At 42.2% G+C, this 18424-nt stretch overlaps 1 long non-coding RNA gene across 1 annotated transcript; it reads left to right on the top strand.

Moving 5' to 3' along the window:
- Positions 1-5459: 5459 nt before the first annotated feature.
- Positions 5460-7072, top strand: LOC143851420 (uncharacterized). Its single transcript, XR_013236327.1, has 3 exons — positions 5460-5836; positions 5922-6198; positions 6278-7072. It is a non-coding gene; the product is annotated as an uncharacterized LOC143851420 (long non-coding RNA).
- Positions 7073-18424: the final 11352 nt, after the last annotated feature.

Here is an 18424-nt window from a genome sequence, read left to right as displayed (position 1 = left end):
TGTGGTTTCGAAGGATTTCATTCAGGATTTGTAGGTTTTAAGTGGTGGCCAAGGGTTTTATTTTTGTTTTGAAAGGGTTTCATTTGATTTTGTTGGCAGAAGGACCATTATCGATTTTGTTTTCCACTCTTTTGACAGAAGGGAAAGAGGTAGAACGATTATTTATGAGATTTTTGAGACTTTAGAACCCTTGAAACCAGTAAGTATGGTTCGAATGATCCTTGTAACCAGTAATTGTGATTCCAACTGTCTAATACTGTGTTTCAAGTGGTTCCAAGTCTGAAAATAGTGGTTCTTATTGTTCCTTCTATGGAAATAATTATCCTAATTGTCAATTTTGGTTCAATTGTGGTTCCAACTCTCTAACTTGTGGTTCCAACCTCATATTTGTGATTCCAATGATCCTCTATTTCTGCATTTTTCAATGGGTTCATCATTCGTTTCTTTTTTTAATATAGTTTGAAGCATTTTGGTTTCTGAAGGGTTTCAATAGTTAATTTTTGGTTCCAAAGGGTTTCAATGTTTTAGGGTCGCATTTGTGGTTTCAATGGTTTCACTGGTTTCACTTAGTGTTTCATTAGGGTTTCAATGGTTGCATATAGGTTTTCAATGGTTTGAAGGGTTTCATTTGGTGTTTCAATGGTTTTCAATGCTTTTCAATGGTTGCAATGTTTTGAATGTGTTTGAAGGGTTTCAATTAGGGGTTTGAAAGTTGGAACCATTATTCCATGGAAGTTTGATCCATAAAACCACATATTACAAAGTTGGAACCAATATTCCATGGACCCTCTATCCAGTAATAGTGGTTCGAACGGTCTAATTTGTGGTTCCGTAGTTCCTCTATCCAGTAATTGTGGTTTGAACTTTCTAATATGTGGTTCCAACTGTCGTATTTGTGGTTTCATGGATCCTCTAACATTGGTTTGAAGTTGTTCCAAGTCTCTAAATAGTGGTTTTTGTACAAACATTATGAAACATGGTTTTGTTCGAAGTATCTTCTTTTTCAACTTTTCAACTATCTTCTACTTGAAATATCTTCCCCTCCAAGTTTATTCTCCTGCTTTCTGCAGATAGTACCGGAAGCTGCTCCATTTTTACTTTGTGAACCCCTCTAACCACCTAAGCCAAAACCCCTATAGTCATACTGCGCGCTAAGCAAACAAAGAAGAATGTGAATATAGACGAAGGGTCTTCCACCCGCAAACAGCGTGGGAAGGCTATCCGTGAGCCCTCCCCTACTCCTCCTGCCTCTGACGAGGATATGGGTGATGACGATCAAGATGTAGAGGTCAGCTCCCTCGGTCGTATAGAAACGAAAGGCATACTCCGAGGTAGGAAAGTCATTTTTAAAGATCTCGAAGATTTTAATGTGAAACCCTTATTTCTGGCCTTTGGATTGGTCAATTTTCTCGAAATTCACTGTGACTCGTACGCGACTCTCGTGAAGCAATTCTATGTCGACAAAGATTCGAAGGTCTTCCAATCCAGAGTAAACAATAAAATTATCCATATGACACTTCAAAAGTTTTGTGAAGTTGTCTCTCTTCCCACCACAGGCGACGAAATCTACTTTTGGCCCGGTAATATGGATGACATTAGCGCCTGTATACATGATCCGGTCGCCGCCTATAGGGAGCTTGGTTACGAAGGCCCACCTACTGACGGCTCAACCAACGTATCATACAATTCCCTCAACCATATGTGCAAAGTCCTACACAAGATTCTGACGAGCAATATCACGCCTCGCGGAGGCAATGCTGACATGGTCCGGCCTTTTGAGGCTTTTATTATGCACCGACTTCTTCGCGGCACGGCCCTTCACCTTGGATATATCCTCCTTAGGTTCATGGAGGACACGAGGACGAAGGCCTTGGCTAGTCTACCATTCGGGATGCTTCTCACGCATATCTTGAAGCATGAGATGCTGATACAAGGTGGTGAAGAACGCCTTAGTCCCTCTACTACGTTCAATGCTAAAACTATAAAGGCCATGCGGCTTGATGTACAGGGCCCTGCTCCCCCTTCTCGCCAGTCGGGTCAGCATTTTGCATCACAGGAGTTTGTTGTGCAGGAGCTTCGTGCACATTGTCAGTACCTTGACGGGCAGTTTACCGCGGTTCATCAGCTTCTAGAATCCCATCATCAGGACCAATTGGCGACTCAACAAGCTTTGACTGGGCTACGCACCGCGGTCTCCATCCTCCGCGAGGACTACGCCACGGCAGTCACCTCCCCCTGCCAGGACTACGGCACAGCGGTCACCTCACTGACCGAGCAGGTTTCTTCACTCACCAACTTGGTCCGCCGTCTGTTGCTCCCAGATCATTAGACCGTTGCTGTGCAACTTTTTTTTTGTTTACTGTTTTTTGCACGTATATGGATCATATGTTATTATGGTTGTTGTGGTTGATATTATGGATTGATGGATGTTATGTTATATAGGGGTTTCATATGTTATTATGGATGGATGGATGATATGTTAGTATGGTTCTATTTCTGTGTCTTGCTTGCATGATATGTTTCTGATGGTTGTTATGAATTTGATTCAAGTATCTATATAGCTATGGTTGTTTTAAGTGATTTTTGGTGGTTTAAGTTTGAATGGTTTAGCATGAGTCTCATACGGTTTGTTATGGTTGTTATGAGTTGGGGAGCCGTATGTTGTTTGAAATGATGTTTGATTGTTTAAATTTGAAGGGATTAGCTACGGTTGTCATATTTGGTGTTGATGATCTTTACGTATGGTTGTTTGAAGTTACTTGGGGAGCCCTGTGTTGTTTCAAGTGATTACATATGGTTTCTCTATCCTTGTTGTTTCAATGGAGTAATACTGTGTTTGAATAGACTAATATTGTGTTTGAAGTGATTGTTGCTGGTTTCTACAGATACAGACCAAGTTAAGAAAATTATTGATCTTTCCCATCAATTATTTGCATCTTCGTCATGGTGAGTAACTGTTCTATTTTCCGTTTGCATCTCCTCGTGTTTCTACCTCAACTGTTTCATAGTGCCATTTTTTGCAGGCGAAATATGTCTTATCTAGATGCTGTCTGTCACGCTTTCACGAGTCCCTAAAAAAGATTCGGTTACGGGATGCGCATAAGGATTTCATAAAGGAGACCCCATTTACAGATTTGATTCTGCATGAGGGCCTCAAAGATGTGGAGTTGCAGAAGAAGATTTTGACGACACTGGTAAATAAATGGGATCCCAAACGGAAAGCATTTCGTTTGGGCGGCATTGTAGTCCCATTTCTAGTTAGTGATGTAGTGAAAATATTAGGTTTAAGTATGATTGGGGAAAGGCCGCAATTAGATTGGTCTAGCAGGGATAGTGTAGATGGTTGGAGGTTTGGGGCTCCAACTGCCACCTTTGACAAGGTGGTCAAGGTTATTCATGCCGATATGGATTCAGACGAAGAAGACTTCGTGAAGTCGACTGTGAAGCATTTGATATTGTTATTCTGCAGCACTGTCTTGTTTGCGCAGAGGGACCAGAAGGCATGTTCTTGCCTCTTCCCGTATATTGATCTGCAGACTATAGGAAATGTTGCATGGGCTTATCCCGTTCATGAGTTCTTGGTCAGATCATTAGATTCACATGCTGCACTCCGTGGAAAGGGACATATATTGGGTTGCTCTATCCTTTTACAGGTAATTTTCCATTCATTGCATATAGTTTTTTGTTTCTATCTTATACGGATCTAATCTAGTTTGATATCAGGTATGGCTATTTGAGCATACCACGTTATGGGCACCTAATTATTCTGATGCGTATCTGCGTCTATTTAAGTGGATCGCTTAGATGGATACGAAGAAGATGGAGCATAAACAGTTGATTAACTGTATTCTTCATGGGATGGTGAAAGCCTCAGAGGTGAGAGTATAATGCATGTTGGTCGTTGTATGTCTTTCGTGTTATTTTTTACAGTCGTATTTGTAATTAATAATATGGAATGTATTCTAGGTGGTTAGGAGGGTCGAAGCTATGGCAAGGGAAAAATCTCTACTTCGAGTCGATGATCAACACGACGATGCTAGTATTCCTTGCGATTCAGTCGGTTCAATTGTGGTTGCAGTGGGGGATTGCATGGGTCCAACTGTGCCTGTACTGAGGGATCCAATGAGGCCAATTGCGACATATCAGAGGAGGGAACGAAGGAGGAGTAGTAGGAGAGGAAGAGGGGAACATGGGAAGTCTGAGGTACATGAATCCGTTACAAAGAGGTCAGTGGGGGATGGCATGGGTCCAATTGTGCCTGTAGTGGGGGATTCAATGGTGCCAACTGCAGTAGAGCAGGGGAGGGAAAGAAGGAGGAGGAGTAGGAGAGGAAGTGGGGCACATGAGAAGTCCGAAGTAGATGAATCTGTTACAAAGAGCTCATTGTTGGAGAGGATAACCAAAGTTGAACGTGAAATGAGGGAGATAAAAACTCATTTGTTCGGGAGAGATTCGAGAAAGAGGGAAGGTTTGTAGTCAGGGAATGATATCCCAACGAAGATAACGAGAAAGAGGGAAGGAGAGGGCGAAAATAAGGATGGGGAAGCCGAGATAGTGACTGCCAAGGGGGAAGTAGGGGATGGTATTTTTGTAGATGATATGGGAAAATATTTGGTTGATGATAGCGTAGAACATATCTCTATTGAAAACCTAATTACTCGGGATGTCAGGGATGCTGCAACTAAATGGTTACTATCTTGCTTGACAGTCCTGATTTGAACCCCAGTCAGAGTAAGAAATCAAATAAGAAACAAGATAAAAAACTGATTGGGAGCATTGAAAAAATGTGAAGCAACGTCGAAGGAGGTTACAACCTAGTAGAGCACTCAGTTCACCGTATGTTATAAGCAAGCGGAAAAGTATTTATGCTCTTCGCAATGTCACCGGGCCTGCAGCGATGAAGGATCCGCATTGGCAGCACTACAACCTTGGTAAATTTTCGTACAACCTAGATTGTTTTGGAATTCTAATTTCTTCGATTAATTTCATAGATAGGTTGTTTCAGTACAATTATATGAGCAAAGGTCCATAGAGGGAGATGACTTTTTACTGGATTTGCAGTGACAGAGTCATTCACAGTGATGGGTACCACATGTGTAAAGAAGACTTGCTTATACTAATCGATTGTAGATGGTGGTTATCATCTCCGATAAGATGTTATATGGTTCACTTAGTAACGTAAAGAGTGAATAATGCGTTGCTACACATTTCTTCTTAAATTCCTTCTTGTTGACCTATGGTCTGTTCTGTAGATTGTTAATGTATATACGGCTTACTTGAACTTGCGGGACGAATGTTTGCGAACAAAACAAAAGGGAGCATGCATTTGCCTTACTACCCATCTAGCTGTGAGATTAAATTCACTTATAAGTAATTATTTTTGTTTTTGAAGCTGCAGGCAATTCTAACATTTCCTTTTCTGGTTGCAGCAACTTATACTTCACAAAAGATATGAACGTCCCGATGCATGTTCCAGATTTGTAAATCGTCTACAGAACATCCCATTTCAAGAGATACGAAAAGTACCCATTCCAATTAACATAGATATGGTTCATTGGGTTCTTCTAGTGTTGTATATGGGGCATCGTACCTTCCTTCTTTATGATTCTCTAGTCGCTCACACGAATTCTAGAAGGGTGCAACCCCTTGTGAGTACTACTCTAAACTTGATTCGTAGGCCAATTATTAATTAATTTGTGATGACTACTGCCCTAACGTACGGAATTATTGATTTGTAGGTCGATTACCTTGTTCAATGGTTCAAAAGGTTGAAAGACAGTGATATAAGTGCATTCCCCATTGATGTAGTAGCCGATCGGCCCATACAAGGTAACAGGTATGTTACGTGCAATTACTTCAGTTTACAAAACCTCCGTAAACGATTAATTCTTATTGTTGCATATATTCTTCATGTTTTGCAGCCACGACTGTGGGCTGTTCGTTTTGAAAGAGATGGAATACATCACCTGTGACGCTAGCCTCGATTTCACCCAGAAAGATATTACGGCTATGCGAGCTTCGCTACTTTCCGAAATGTTGAATGGGGTGTATGGGACGGTATCCATGTAACTTGTTGACATTCTTACCTGGGAGACATTATTGTTGGTTGTACATGTATTAGACTTCAATTGGTCGCCAGCTGATCCGATACTTGCTCTCTTCGTTCCAGAAGTAGGTGGCAGAAATCAACCTGCTAGGGTGAGTGGATATTGTTCAAACAATTGGGAAACATCAAAATGTTTTAGTTATTCATTATGATAATTGTGCTTGTTTGCAGGTAAGCCTTGTTCCAATTCCTGACTCTCTTCAGCGTTAGTGGCAAGTTGAAGAAGTCGTGGATGAAGAATGGCTTCAACATCTGCTCCTTCAATGGCAAGCTTATGAGTGAGCAGGATCGAGAGAAGTGGAAGAAGTTGCAGGAAGAATGGGAGAGATGGGGGAAGCACTGGAGACAGTTGCATGAGATGGCAAAACTAGTGATGAAGAGGAAGAATATGAAGCCAAAGAAGTGGAAGTTGAAGAATTCGTGGATGTTACAGAACAGATTGTCTCATATGATTTTTTAGTAGTAGTACTCATTAATCACACTCTATTTTTTTTTAACTTTTAAATGTTGATTGTATGTTTAATTTCAACCCATAACTGACACAGCTGGGACTTTTTGTTTCAGTCCCTATGTTCCATGAAACCAAGAGGCAGGTGCTAATTTTTCTTTCAGCCAGTGGTCTCTTGCTATTTATAAATGTAATCTGCAATTTATTATTTTTGCTGATATTGGCACTACAATGTTTTGATATTAGGGCGAACTCCTCTTATCTTTGGCTTATGACAGCATTTTGGCAATTGTACTACTTTGACAGCTAGTTAAATAAAAAATGAGAAGGTGAGTTTGTTCCATTATCAAAGCATGGGATCTGTTTCTCCCCTTCCAACTTTTCAGGTTTGTTTGTGGATCAATGCGTGTATAAGGTAGTGCTTTTAGTAAATCTGTGTCATCGTTCTCTCTGCCGTTGTTTGACCCCTTCACCTTAAATTCATTTTTCTCGGCTGGACAAATGTTTTTCAATTCTGCCCATACGAAAAAAATACTGGAATTGCACCCAATATTACTTACACAGTTACATGTAAACCCCCTTAAAGGTTTGAATTTGTATAAGGTAGCCCCCTCTTTGAAACACGAGCAATGGTAATGAAGACCCCATACACCCCTCTGAACCCCATTCCCATATCCAAACACTGGGATTTGAATTGGTGTTAGATAGGAAATCTGAAAGTTTGTTTCGGACTTCCGAATGAAGTCCAGGGGAATGGCCATTCTACTGGTCTTCATTCGGAAGTCTGAAACTGTGTTCGGACTTCCGAAAAACCTTTCGGACTTCCGAATGAAGTCCAGTGGAATGGCAATTCTACTGGACTGCATTCGGAAGTCCGAACAAAGTTTCGGACTTCCAAATGAAATCCAGTGGAATCGCAATTCTACTGGACTTCCGTCGGAAGTCCGAACGGTTTTTCGGAAGTCCGAACAAAGTGTCGGACTTCCGAATGAAATCTAGTGGAATCGAAATTCTACTGGACTTCCTTTGGAAGTCCGAGGCTTTGTTCGGACTTCCGAGTAGGCCTACGTACACATTGTTGGTCCACAGATGGAAGGGTTACGATGATCCGATGGACCTGATTTTTGGGGCACACCCTATATATGTGACGGTCCATCAAATGAACGCTTTGGATGATCCAAACAATGTAGGCCGACTGAGTTTTCGCTAGTGTTTCGAACCAATGATATTTCCAACACCAATGATACATTAATGATCACTTTTACAACAGTCACGATCAGCTGTACAACCAATTTAATACTATAAGTTTATAATAACGTTTAATTTATACAAATTCTGTGTGAGTAAATATCATGTGCAGTATGAAGTGTCCCAAAATCAATGCCACTTTGTACAAAAAAACCAACAACTCCATCCCTAAGCAAAGAAAGGAGGTACGAAGGACACACTGGACCTACAAGAGAAACTTGCAACAATCAATAAAATGATGGGTTTGATATAGAAATCATATCGAGTGAGTAATAATGGAACATACTTATTTTCTGTAGGTGCGGATGGACCGATGGGCGTCATATTTAACTGACGACTTACAAGGGGGGGATTTTTGCACGTTCTTTTGTTGTGTCCAGGTTCCGCACATGATTTGCAGTTGTGATGTTGTCCAAATTGCAGCCCTCTTTCCATTCGTACTTTTTTGGGTCGTCCAGGCTGTCTTCTTACTCGTGGTGGCAACACTACTTCTAAAACATGGGATGGCCCCGGCCATTGTGTTCGATCTAAAGTAGGGTGAATCACCTCCTCATATGTAGTCCGATAAGTTGAAGCCAAAAACCAATCCTGGCAGTACCTATATTTGTCCAGCTTGTTTACTCCCATGGCTGCTATGGCATGCCCACACGGCAATCCCATCATTTGGAAAAGACCACATGTACACGTTCTCTTCTCTAAGTCCACACGATCCGTATTAGTTGATGATATCACTTCATATTCATTCCAACTACACGGTCGGGGTGTAAACTTACTGCCATACAGACATGATCTGTCTAACAATTTTTCTGCATTATGGGTCAAATGTGTTTTCCATTCAGAAGCAGCCTTGCGGCGAAAGTGGAAGTAGTCTTGTACTTTCCATCTAGTGTGATCGACTAGAGTGGCGATCGGTAACTCCCGTGGGCCCTTTAATACGTTGTTGAAGGACTCCGCGGCATTAGTTGTCAACATATTCCACCTAGACCCTTTAAAGTATACATTAGCCCAGTTTTCTTTAGGAATCTCAGATATCCATTTCTCTGCTTTTGCGTTTTTTGCTTTAATACATTCCATCGTCTCCTTATAGTCTCTCTCCCTTAAAGCATATGCGGCTCTTGAAAATAGTTTGCAAAGTATTTGACTCTTAAAGGTCTTCAGGAAATTGGCATTGAGGTGACGAATACAGTAGCTATGGTAAGATCCCGGCAATGCTTCGTTTATAGCTCTAGGCAAACCCTTCATCCGATCAGAGGAAATAGTGAATTCGTTGTTGTTTTTTTCTGCTGGTATCACCCTCTGGCGGAGTAAACGAAGAAACCATAGCAGCTCTCATACATCTCATTCTCAACCACCGCATACGCTAACGGAAATAATCCACCGTCACCATCTACTCAGTCGCAGCCAATAAAATTCCTTTATACTTGCCTCGCAAATGCGTCCCATCAATTAGTATCAGTGGTCTAATTGTTCGACTGAAGGCGCGTATGCTAGGGCCGAATGACCAAAATAAACGACCAAATGTATTATCTCCACCCGTCCATAGCTCCCGACTTCGATATACACACATAATGGTGCCAGGATTGCATCTCTCCATCTCTTCAGCATATGCAGGAAGGATGCGGTAAGACGCCTCGGCATTTCCACACATTATTTCGTGTATAATGACCTTCGCAATGAAAGCCTTCGCATAGCTTATGGTTATACCCCACTTATCCTTGATGTATGCTCTTATCAAAGTAGGCCTCACGTCTCCTGGGCGGGGAAATAACCCAAGGCAGGTGTCTGCTGCCCAAGCTGTTGTGACAAGGGGATGGTCATTACCCCTCAAAGTACGTGAGCATGTATGCTCTGGCACAAACCTTTTTACCATAACATGATCCAAATAATTTCTCCCACTGATTTTGAAGGGGCAACTTTTATCCTTGCATCTAACAACATACTTTGTAGGCTTTGAATCTACTGGGACGAATACAAACTTCCGTTCAATTGCGTACTCTTTGACTTTCTTCTTAAATACTTTCAAATTCGGGAAGATTCCTCCCACCTTGATCTCCTCAAGTTCTATACGTCCCTCATTTAATTCATCTACAACCATCTCATCTACTTCCAACGGCTCCCTTGTATACGTATTACAGAACGGGTCGCCCACAACGTTCTGTAGACCAACGAGGGAGCATACACATTCACGCTCATCTTCCTTACCAAAGTCACCTTCGTGCTCACTGTCCTCAACAAAGTCATCATCACCAAATGAATCCTCACCCTTTATACTGTTACCATCATCGCATTCAATGCCATCACTAACATGCATATCACTATGGGAATCCCTGCTGAACTCTTCATCGTGCCTGCACAGTAGGGACTACATTAGAATGACTATTGTATGAGACAAACATAGAACTGGCCAAGTAAATGTAATTAGTAATTAGAAGATTACATGGCAGTGCTCATATGTTGAGTTGTATTTTCCTCTATCTCATTAAGAATAGGGTCCTCATAGTCTTGGTTCAAGTCCACTGAATATTTTTCGGATTTCGAGCAATATTGGTATCTTTTCGGATTCTGCCCAATATTGGTATGTTCTTCGGACCAGCAACGTCATTTCAATTAGGTGTTGCTGAGGCTGCACGGATGGAATTATTTCTGGGGTTCAATGGCGGTTCAAGAGGACGAGAAGAAGGTTCACAAATATTTCCATATAAAATAGGATCTTCATAATGTTGATTTCTATCCCCCATATTCCTGACCAATGACAAATTTCACATGAGCTAATAGTGTAATCGAATGAGAGTTCAAAGAATGAAAATTTCCACCTGAGTGAATATTTTACCTCCGGATGGGGATCGGTGCAGAACTAATTCTTCCTACTTTGTACTCTTTGGTTATGTACAGGCTCATACAATTGAAGAGGCTATTCTCAAAAAGCATCATCACCATAGCTAGGTCATCATCATTTCGAATGTCGTACAACAAGATTTGATATGGATCCACGACATATCGACATTTTATAGATTGCGAGATACCGGTTGTTGTGGTCCCAATTTTTTGATTAACTAGAGACTCACATTCTGAAAATTTTATATGCCGATTCACAATTAAAGACATCTTCGTCCCGCCAATAGACTGAAATGATACTTCATCCTTCAAGTACCCATCAACGTGTAAGATAAAAGAAGCCATTCTTTCCACCATTTTCGCAAACCCTATTAGGATAAGAACCATTATTAAACCTTCATAAAATTTCAATACAAACTATGAACAATCATTTACAATGATACAACCACTTTAGAATGTTAGAACCACAATTGGAACAATAAGTTAGACTCTTGGAACCACATTTTATACCTCGGAACTAATACGGAACCACATTTTATACCTCGGAACACTTAGGGGACCACATTCTATACCTCGGAACCACTACGTAACCACATCTTACACCCCAGAACTAATTAGGAACCACAATTGATAGCCCGGAACCACTAGGGAAACACATTTTATAGTTCGGAACGACTAGTGAACCAGATTTTCTACCCTGGAACCACTCGAGAACCACATTTTATACACCGGAACCACTAGGGAACCACATCTTATACCCTAGAACCACTTGGGAACCACATTTTATATGCCGTAACCACTAGGGAACCACATTTCATACCCCGGAACCACTAGGGATCCACATTTTATACCCCTGAACCACTAGGGAACCACATCTTATACCCTGGATTCACTTGGGAGCCACATTTTATACGCCGGAACCACTATGGAACCACATTTCATACCTCAGAACTACTAAGGAACCATATTTTCTACCCTGCAACCACTAGGGAACAACATTTTCTACCCCGGAACCACTAGGGAACTACATTTTATAAGCCGCAAGGACTAGGGAACGACATTTTATACCCCGGAACCACATCTTATACACTGGAACCACTTGGGAGCTATATTTTATACGCCGGAACCACTAGGAACCACATTTCATACCCCGGAACCACTAGGGAACCACATTTTATACTCCGCAACCACAACGGAACCACAGTTTATACCTTGTAACCACTAGGGAACCACATTTTATACCCTGGAACCACTAGGGAACCACATTTTAAACCCCAGAACCACTTGGAAACCACATTTTATACGCCGGAATCACTAGGGAACCACATTTTATACCCGGAACCACTAGGGAAACACATTTTATACAACGCAACCACTACGGAACCACATTTTATACCTCGGAACCACTAGGGAACCACATTTTCTACCCCGGAACCACTAGGGAACCACATTTAATACCTCGGGACCACTCGGGAACCACATTTCATACCCCAGAACCACTAGGGACCACATTTTCTACCCCGGAACCACTAGGGAACCACATATTTTACCTCGGGACCACTCGGGAACCACATTTTATACCCCGGAACCACTAGGGAAACACATTTTATACCTCGGAACCACTAGGGAACCACATTTTATACCCCACAACCACTCCGGAACCACATTTTATACCTCAGAACCACTAGGGAACCACATTTTCTACCCCCGAACCACTAGGGAACCACATTTCATACCCCAGAACCACTAGAGAACCACATTTTATACCCCGGAACCACTACAGAACCACATTTTATACCTCGGAACCACTAGGGAACCGTATTTTCTACCCCGGAACCATTAAGGAACCACATTTTTTACCCCGGGACCACTCGGGAACCACATTTTATACCCCGGAACCTCTAAGGAACCACATCTTATACCCTAGAATGACTTGTGAGCCACATTTTATACCCCGAAACCACTAGGGAACAACATTTTATACCCCTGAACCACTACGGAACCACATTTTATACCTCAGAACCACTAAGGACCCACATTTTCTACCCCGGAACCACTAGGGAACCACATTTTTACCCAGGGACCACTCGAGAACCACATTTTATACCCCGGAACCACTACAAAAACACATTTTATACCTCGAAACCACTAGGGAACCACATTTTATACACCACAACCACTACGGAACCACATTTTATACCTCGGAACCACTAGGCAATCACATTTTCTACCCCGGAACCACAAGGGAAGCATAGTTTTTACCCCGGGACCACTTGGGAACCACATTTCATACCCCGGAACCACTAGGGAACCACATTTTATACCCCACAACCACTACGGAACCACATTTTATACCTCGGAACCACTAGGGAACCACATTTTCTACCCCGGAACCACTAGGGAAACACATATTTTACCCCGGGACCACTCGGGAACCACATTTATACCCTGGAACTACTAGGAAAACACATTTTATACCTCGGTACCACTAGGAAACCACATTTTATACCTCGCAACCACTCCAGAACCACATTTTATACCTAGGAACCACTAGGGAACCACATTTTCTACCCCGGAACCACTAGGGAACCACATTTCATACACCGGAACCACTAGGGAACAGCATTTTATACCCCGCAACCACTACGGAACCACATTTTATACCTCAGAACCACTAGGGAACCACATTTTCTACCCCGGAACCACTAGGGAACCACATTTTTTACGCCGGGACCACTCGAGAACCACATTTTATACCCCGGAACCACTAGGGGAACACATTTTATACCTCGAAACCACTAAGGAACCAGATTTTCTACCCTGGAACCACTAGGGAACCACATTTTATACACCGGAACCATTAGGGAACCACATCTTATACCCCGGAACCACTTGAAAACCACATTTTATACGCCGGAACCACTAGGGAACAACATTTCATACCTCGGAACCACTAGGGAACCATATTTTATAGCCCTGAACCACTACGGAACCACATTTTATACCTGGGAACCACTACGGAACCACATTTTATACCCCACAACCACTACGGAACCACATTTTATACCTCGTAACCACTGAGGAAACACATTTTATACCTCAGAACCACTAGGGAACCATATTTTCTACCCTGGAACTAGGGGTGTATACGAGCCGAGCCGAGCTTGGCCAGGTTCGGCTCGGCTCGTTAAGATCAAAAGCTCGGCTCGGGCTCGAACCAAGCTCGGCTCGGTCAGGCTCGGCCAGGCTCGCGAGCCTTATCGAGCTCGAATTATATTAATTTCACACCCCTCATCTTCCCTGGCCAGCCCTATCTAGTGTTTTTTTACTACTCTTTTTACACTACGGGGGGTGGTCCAAGTGACAAATGGGGTTCCAAAAAAGAAGTGACATATTTTGCCTTCCCCTTTCACTCCCTAGACAACCCTTTTAGTGTATATATTAATATATAATATATATATTTAAATATATTATATTCTTAATGGCCTTAACGAGCCGAGCCTGGCCTAACTCGGGCTCGGCTCGTTAAGCTTAATGAGCCTGGCCAGCCGGCTCGGCTCGTTAAGGATTCGAGCCGTGCTCGAGAGAGCTTCCGAGCCCGAGCCAAAATTGACACCCTTACCTGGAACCACTAGGGAACCACATTTTATACACCGGAACCACTAGGGAACCACATCTTATACCCCGGAACCACTTGAAAACCACATTTTATACATCGGAACCACTAGGGAACCACATTTCATACCCTGGAACCACTAGGGAAACATATTTTGTACCCCTGAACCACTGAGGAAACACATTTTATACCTCAGAACCACTAGGGAACCATATTTTCTACCCTGGAACTAGGGGTGTATACGAGCCGAGCCGAGCTTGGCCAGGTTCGGCTCGGCTCGTTAAGCTCAAAAGCTCGGCTCGGGCTCGAACCAAGCTCGGCTCGGTCAGGCTCGGCCAGGCTCGCGAGCCTTATCGAGCTCGAATTATATTAATTTCACACCCCTCATCTTCCCTGGCCAGCCCTATCTAGTGTTTTTTTACTACTCTTTTTACACTACGGGGGGTGGTCCAAGTGACAAATGGGGTTCCAAAAAAGAAGTGACATATTTTGCCTTCCCCTTTCACTCCCTAGACAACCCTTTTAGTGTATATATTAATATATAATATATATTTAAATATATTATATTCTTAACGGCCTTAACGAGCCTGGCCAGCCGGCTCGGCTCGTTAAGGATTCGAGCCGTGCTCGAGAGAGCTTCCGAGCCCGAGCCAAAATTGACACCCTTACCTGGAACCACTAGGGAACCACATTTTATACACCGGAACCACTAGGGAACCACATCTTATACCCCGGAACCACTTGAAAACCACATTTTATACCCAGCAACCACTACAGAACCACATTTCATACCCCGGAACCACTAGGGAAACATATTTTGTACCCGTGAACCACTACGGAACCACATTTTATACATCGTAACCACTAGGGAAACACATTTTATACCTCAGAACCACTGGGGAACCATATTTTCTACCCTGGAACCACTAGGGAACCACATTTTATACACCGGAACCACTAGGGAACCACATCTTATACCCCGGAATCACTTGAAAACCACATTTTATACGCCGGAACCACTAGGGAACCACATTTCATACCCCGGAACCACTAGGGAACCATATTTTATACCCCTGAACCACTACAGAACCACATTTTATACATCAGAACCACTAGGAAACCACATTTTATACCCCGGAACCACTACGGAACCACATTTTATACCCCGCAACCACTACGGAACCACATTTTATACCTCGTAACCACTAGGGAACCACATTTTATACCCTCGAACCACTAGGGAACAACATTTTCTACGCCAGAACCACTTGAGAACCGCATTTTATACGCCGGACCCACTAGGGAACCACATTTCATACCCTAGAACCACTAGGGAACCACATTTTATACCCCTGAACCTAGTACGGAACAACATTTTATACGCCGGAACCACTTGGGAACCACATTTTATACGCCGGAACCACTAGGGAACCACATTTCATACCCCGGAACCACTAGGAAACCATATTTTATACCCCTGAACCACTACGGAACCACATTTTATACCTCGGAACCACTAGGGAACCACATTTTAACCTCGCAACCACTACGGAACCACATTTTATACCTCATAACCACTAGGGAACCACATTTTATACCCCGGAACAACTAGGGAACCACATCTTATACTTCGCAACCATTACGGAACCACATTTATACCTCGTAACCACTAGGGAACCACATTTTATACCCTGGAACCACTAGGGAACCATATTTTCAACCCCGGAACCACTTGGGAACCACATTTTATACACGGGAACCACTAGGGAACCACATTTTATACCCCAGAACCACTAGGGAAGCACATTTTATACCCCAGAACCACTAGGGAACCACATTTTATACCCCTGAACCACTACGAAACCACATTTTATACATCAGAACCACTAGGGAACCACATTTTATACCCCGGAACCACTATAGAACCACATTTTATACCCCGCAACCACTACGGAACCAAATTTTATACCTCGGAACCACTAGGGAACCACATTTTATACGCCGGAACCAGTACGGAGCGACATTTTCTACTCCGGAACCAGTACGAACCAAATTGGGTAGAAACAAGTAATGGTCTTTTTCCAACAGAGAAAATGGTGGTTTTAACTTTCTTTTAAAACCCAAGAAAACAATGAAAATAATTATACAACCAACATAGAACAACTTGGGTAATTTCTCTGTTTTTTTCAACACAAAACAATGAAAATAATGAAAACCTTCATAAAATGTTAAAACCCAACAAAACATGAAAACCTTCATAAAATGTTAAAACCCAACAAAACATGAAAACCTTCATAAAATGTTAAGCCCTATTCAAGTAGAGAGGCATGGACCTACTTGGAGCTATGTTTATCACCCAAGTTCAAATTTGTCACAAGTAATGGTGTTTTTTTTAACAAAATACAATGGGATTGGAGATTCCAAAGGATGGCGATGGCTGCACTGGGTGTTTTTCACGTTGGATGGGTGGGGAAGAAGAAAGAAAAACGTGAAGTGGGTAGCTGAAAAAAACATAGGGATTAGAGCATAAAAAATGGTGGGAAAATGAAAGTGGGGGTATATTTGTCCTAAAACTCATACTCTCTCACCTGACATCCCTTTTTTACAAAATTTAAATATCTACCCTTTATTCACAATTTAGCATAAACTTTGCATTCTTTTAATAATTTTTCTTTTTTAATTATTTAATACTTTCCCGAAATTCCCTGAAATTTTAGCCAAAATTTTCTATGAAATAAAATAGTATTTTATTTGGTTTCGTGGATTTCTTCTAAAATTTCGAAATTTTGGGCGAAAATTTCAGTTTTGGTGAGGACTGAAAAGCTTTCCGAAATCGAAATTTGAAACCATGGCAAAAAGTGACTTGAACCAGCGGGTCCACCCGGCCTGCCCATAATTTACGAGTCCGGGTCACTAAATCATGACCAGTTGAAAATTTGACCCGGCCGGCCCAACCGGTAAAAACTGGGCCTGGTCGGGTGGACGCGCGGGTGCCCATAAAAACCCAAATGTTCGAGATTTTATACGGTGTAAGCCCTCATGGTCCCATAATTCTCAGAGAGTACTGTACTGACCACATCATAGGTGATCTAAACCATCCATGTGATGGAACTCACCACAAATAGGCAATTTGGTGAACCCGGACCCCACCCGTACGGGCCAGGTGGACACACGGGTCACCTTTTTTTTTTTTGCTGTTTTTATTCCCACATTATAATAGGATGATCCAAGCCGTCCATGTAATGCACCATAACGTAAATAGGTTGTATCCAAAAAATCATTTCCATATGATGATCCGCCCTCTGATCTATGGAGGAATTGCATATTATTATTTATGGAAACATCTAGATTAGAGGGCTAGGATCATCCTATGGAAATGATTTTTGGTGGGTGACCCGTAAAATTCCGGGTCATTTTTTACCCGGCCCGGCCGTTTGCCAGGTCTAGAAACCATGCTTCTAAGAGCTTTCTGGGAGCTGTGATAACCTTTGGCTGCTGTTTAAATAAAAGTTCTACCACAGAACGGAACCAAACAAATGCCTACATTAAACATGGCATAGAGCGGGGTAGTTTTCGAAATTAGAAGAAAACAACATGGGAAGAAAAAAACTCTGATGGTTCCATTATTCTTTAAATAATAAAAGACAAGACGAGTTATTGCAATTAATACATGGTGGTGCCAATATCAGTGGCCAAGATAAATCTTTCTAAAGGACCATTTTTTTCCGGCTCCACATGTCCCACGTGGATGTGATCAGCTCCATTGATTTGTCTATCACAAGTCTGGTCATTATCCTTCTCCCCACCTTGAATAGATGATCCTAGAAATGACGTGTTGTGCTGCATTGGACCAGGAGCAGAATATGGGGCCACCACATGTTAGTAAACAAGATCAACGGTCCTGATTGCACATGTATGCTCCCTTGTGGGACCAGAATTGATGGCTACGCCTAGGAGTCTCCTCGACCCATCTGAAAAACACTATTGAGGATGGTGGACTTCACCAAAATGCCCCTTTTTCAGGTTAATTTTTCAAATAAAATGACCTCTTTTACATTCTCAGTCATCACCATTTTTTGCTGAACTTTGAAATCCTTGTCTCAGCTATTAGCAGTCTTAATACTTAACCAGTACATACATATCAGACCCCCCTTTGGTAGTTTTATTAGCA

This window comes from Tasmannia lanceolata, unplaced genomic scaffold (assembly GCF_043159265.1).
Source record: "Tasmannia lanceolata isolate RefF3 unplaced genomic scaffold, GAP_Taslan_0.1 ptg000018l, whole genome shotgun sequence".
Lineage (NCBI taxonomy): Eukaryota > Viridiplantae > Streptophyta > Magnoliopsida > Canellales > Winteraceae > Tasmannia > Tasmannia lanceolata.
This window is presented reverse-complemented; position numbering and strand designations above follow the sequence as displayed.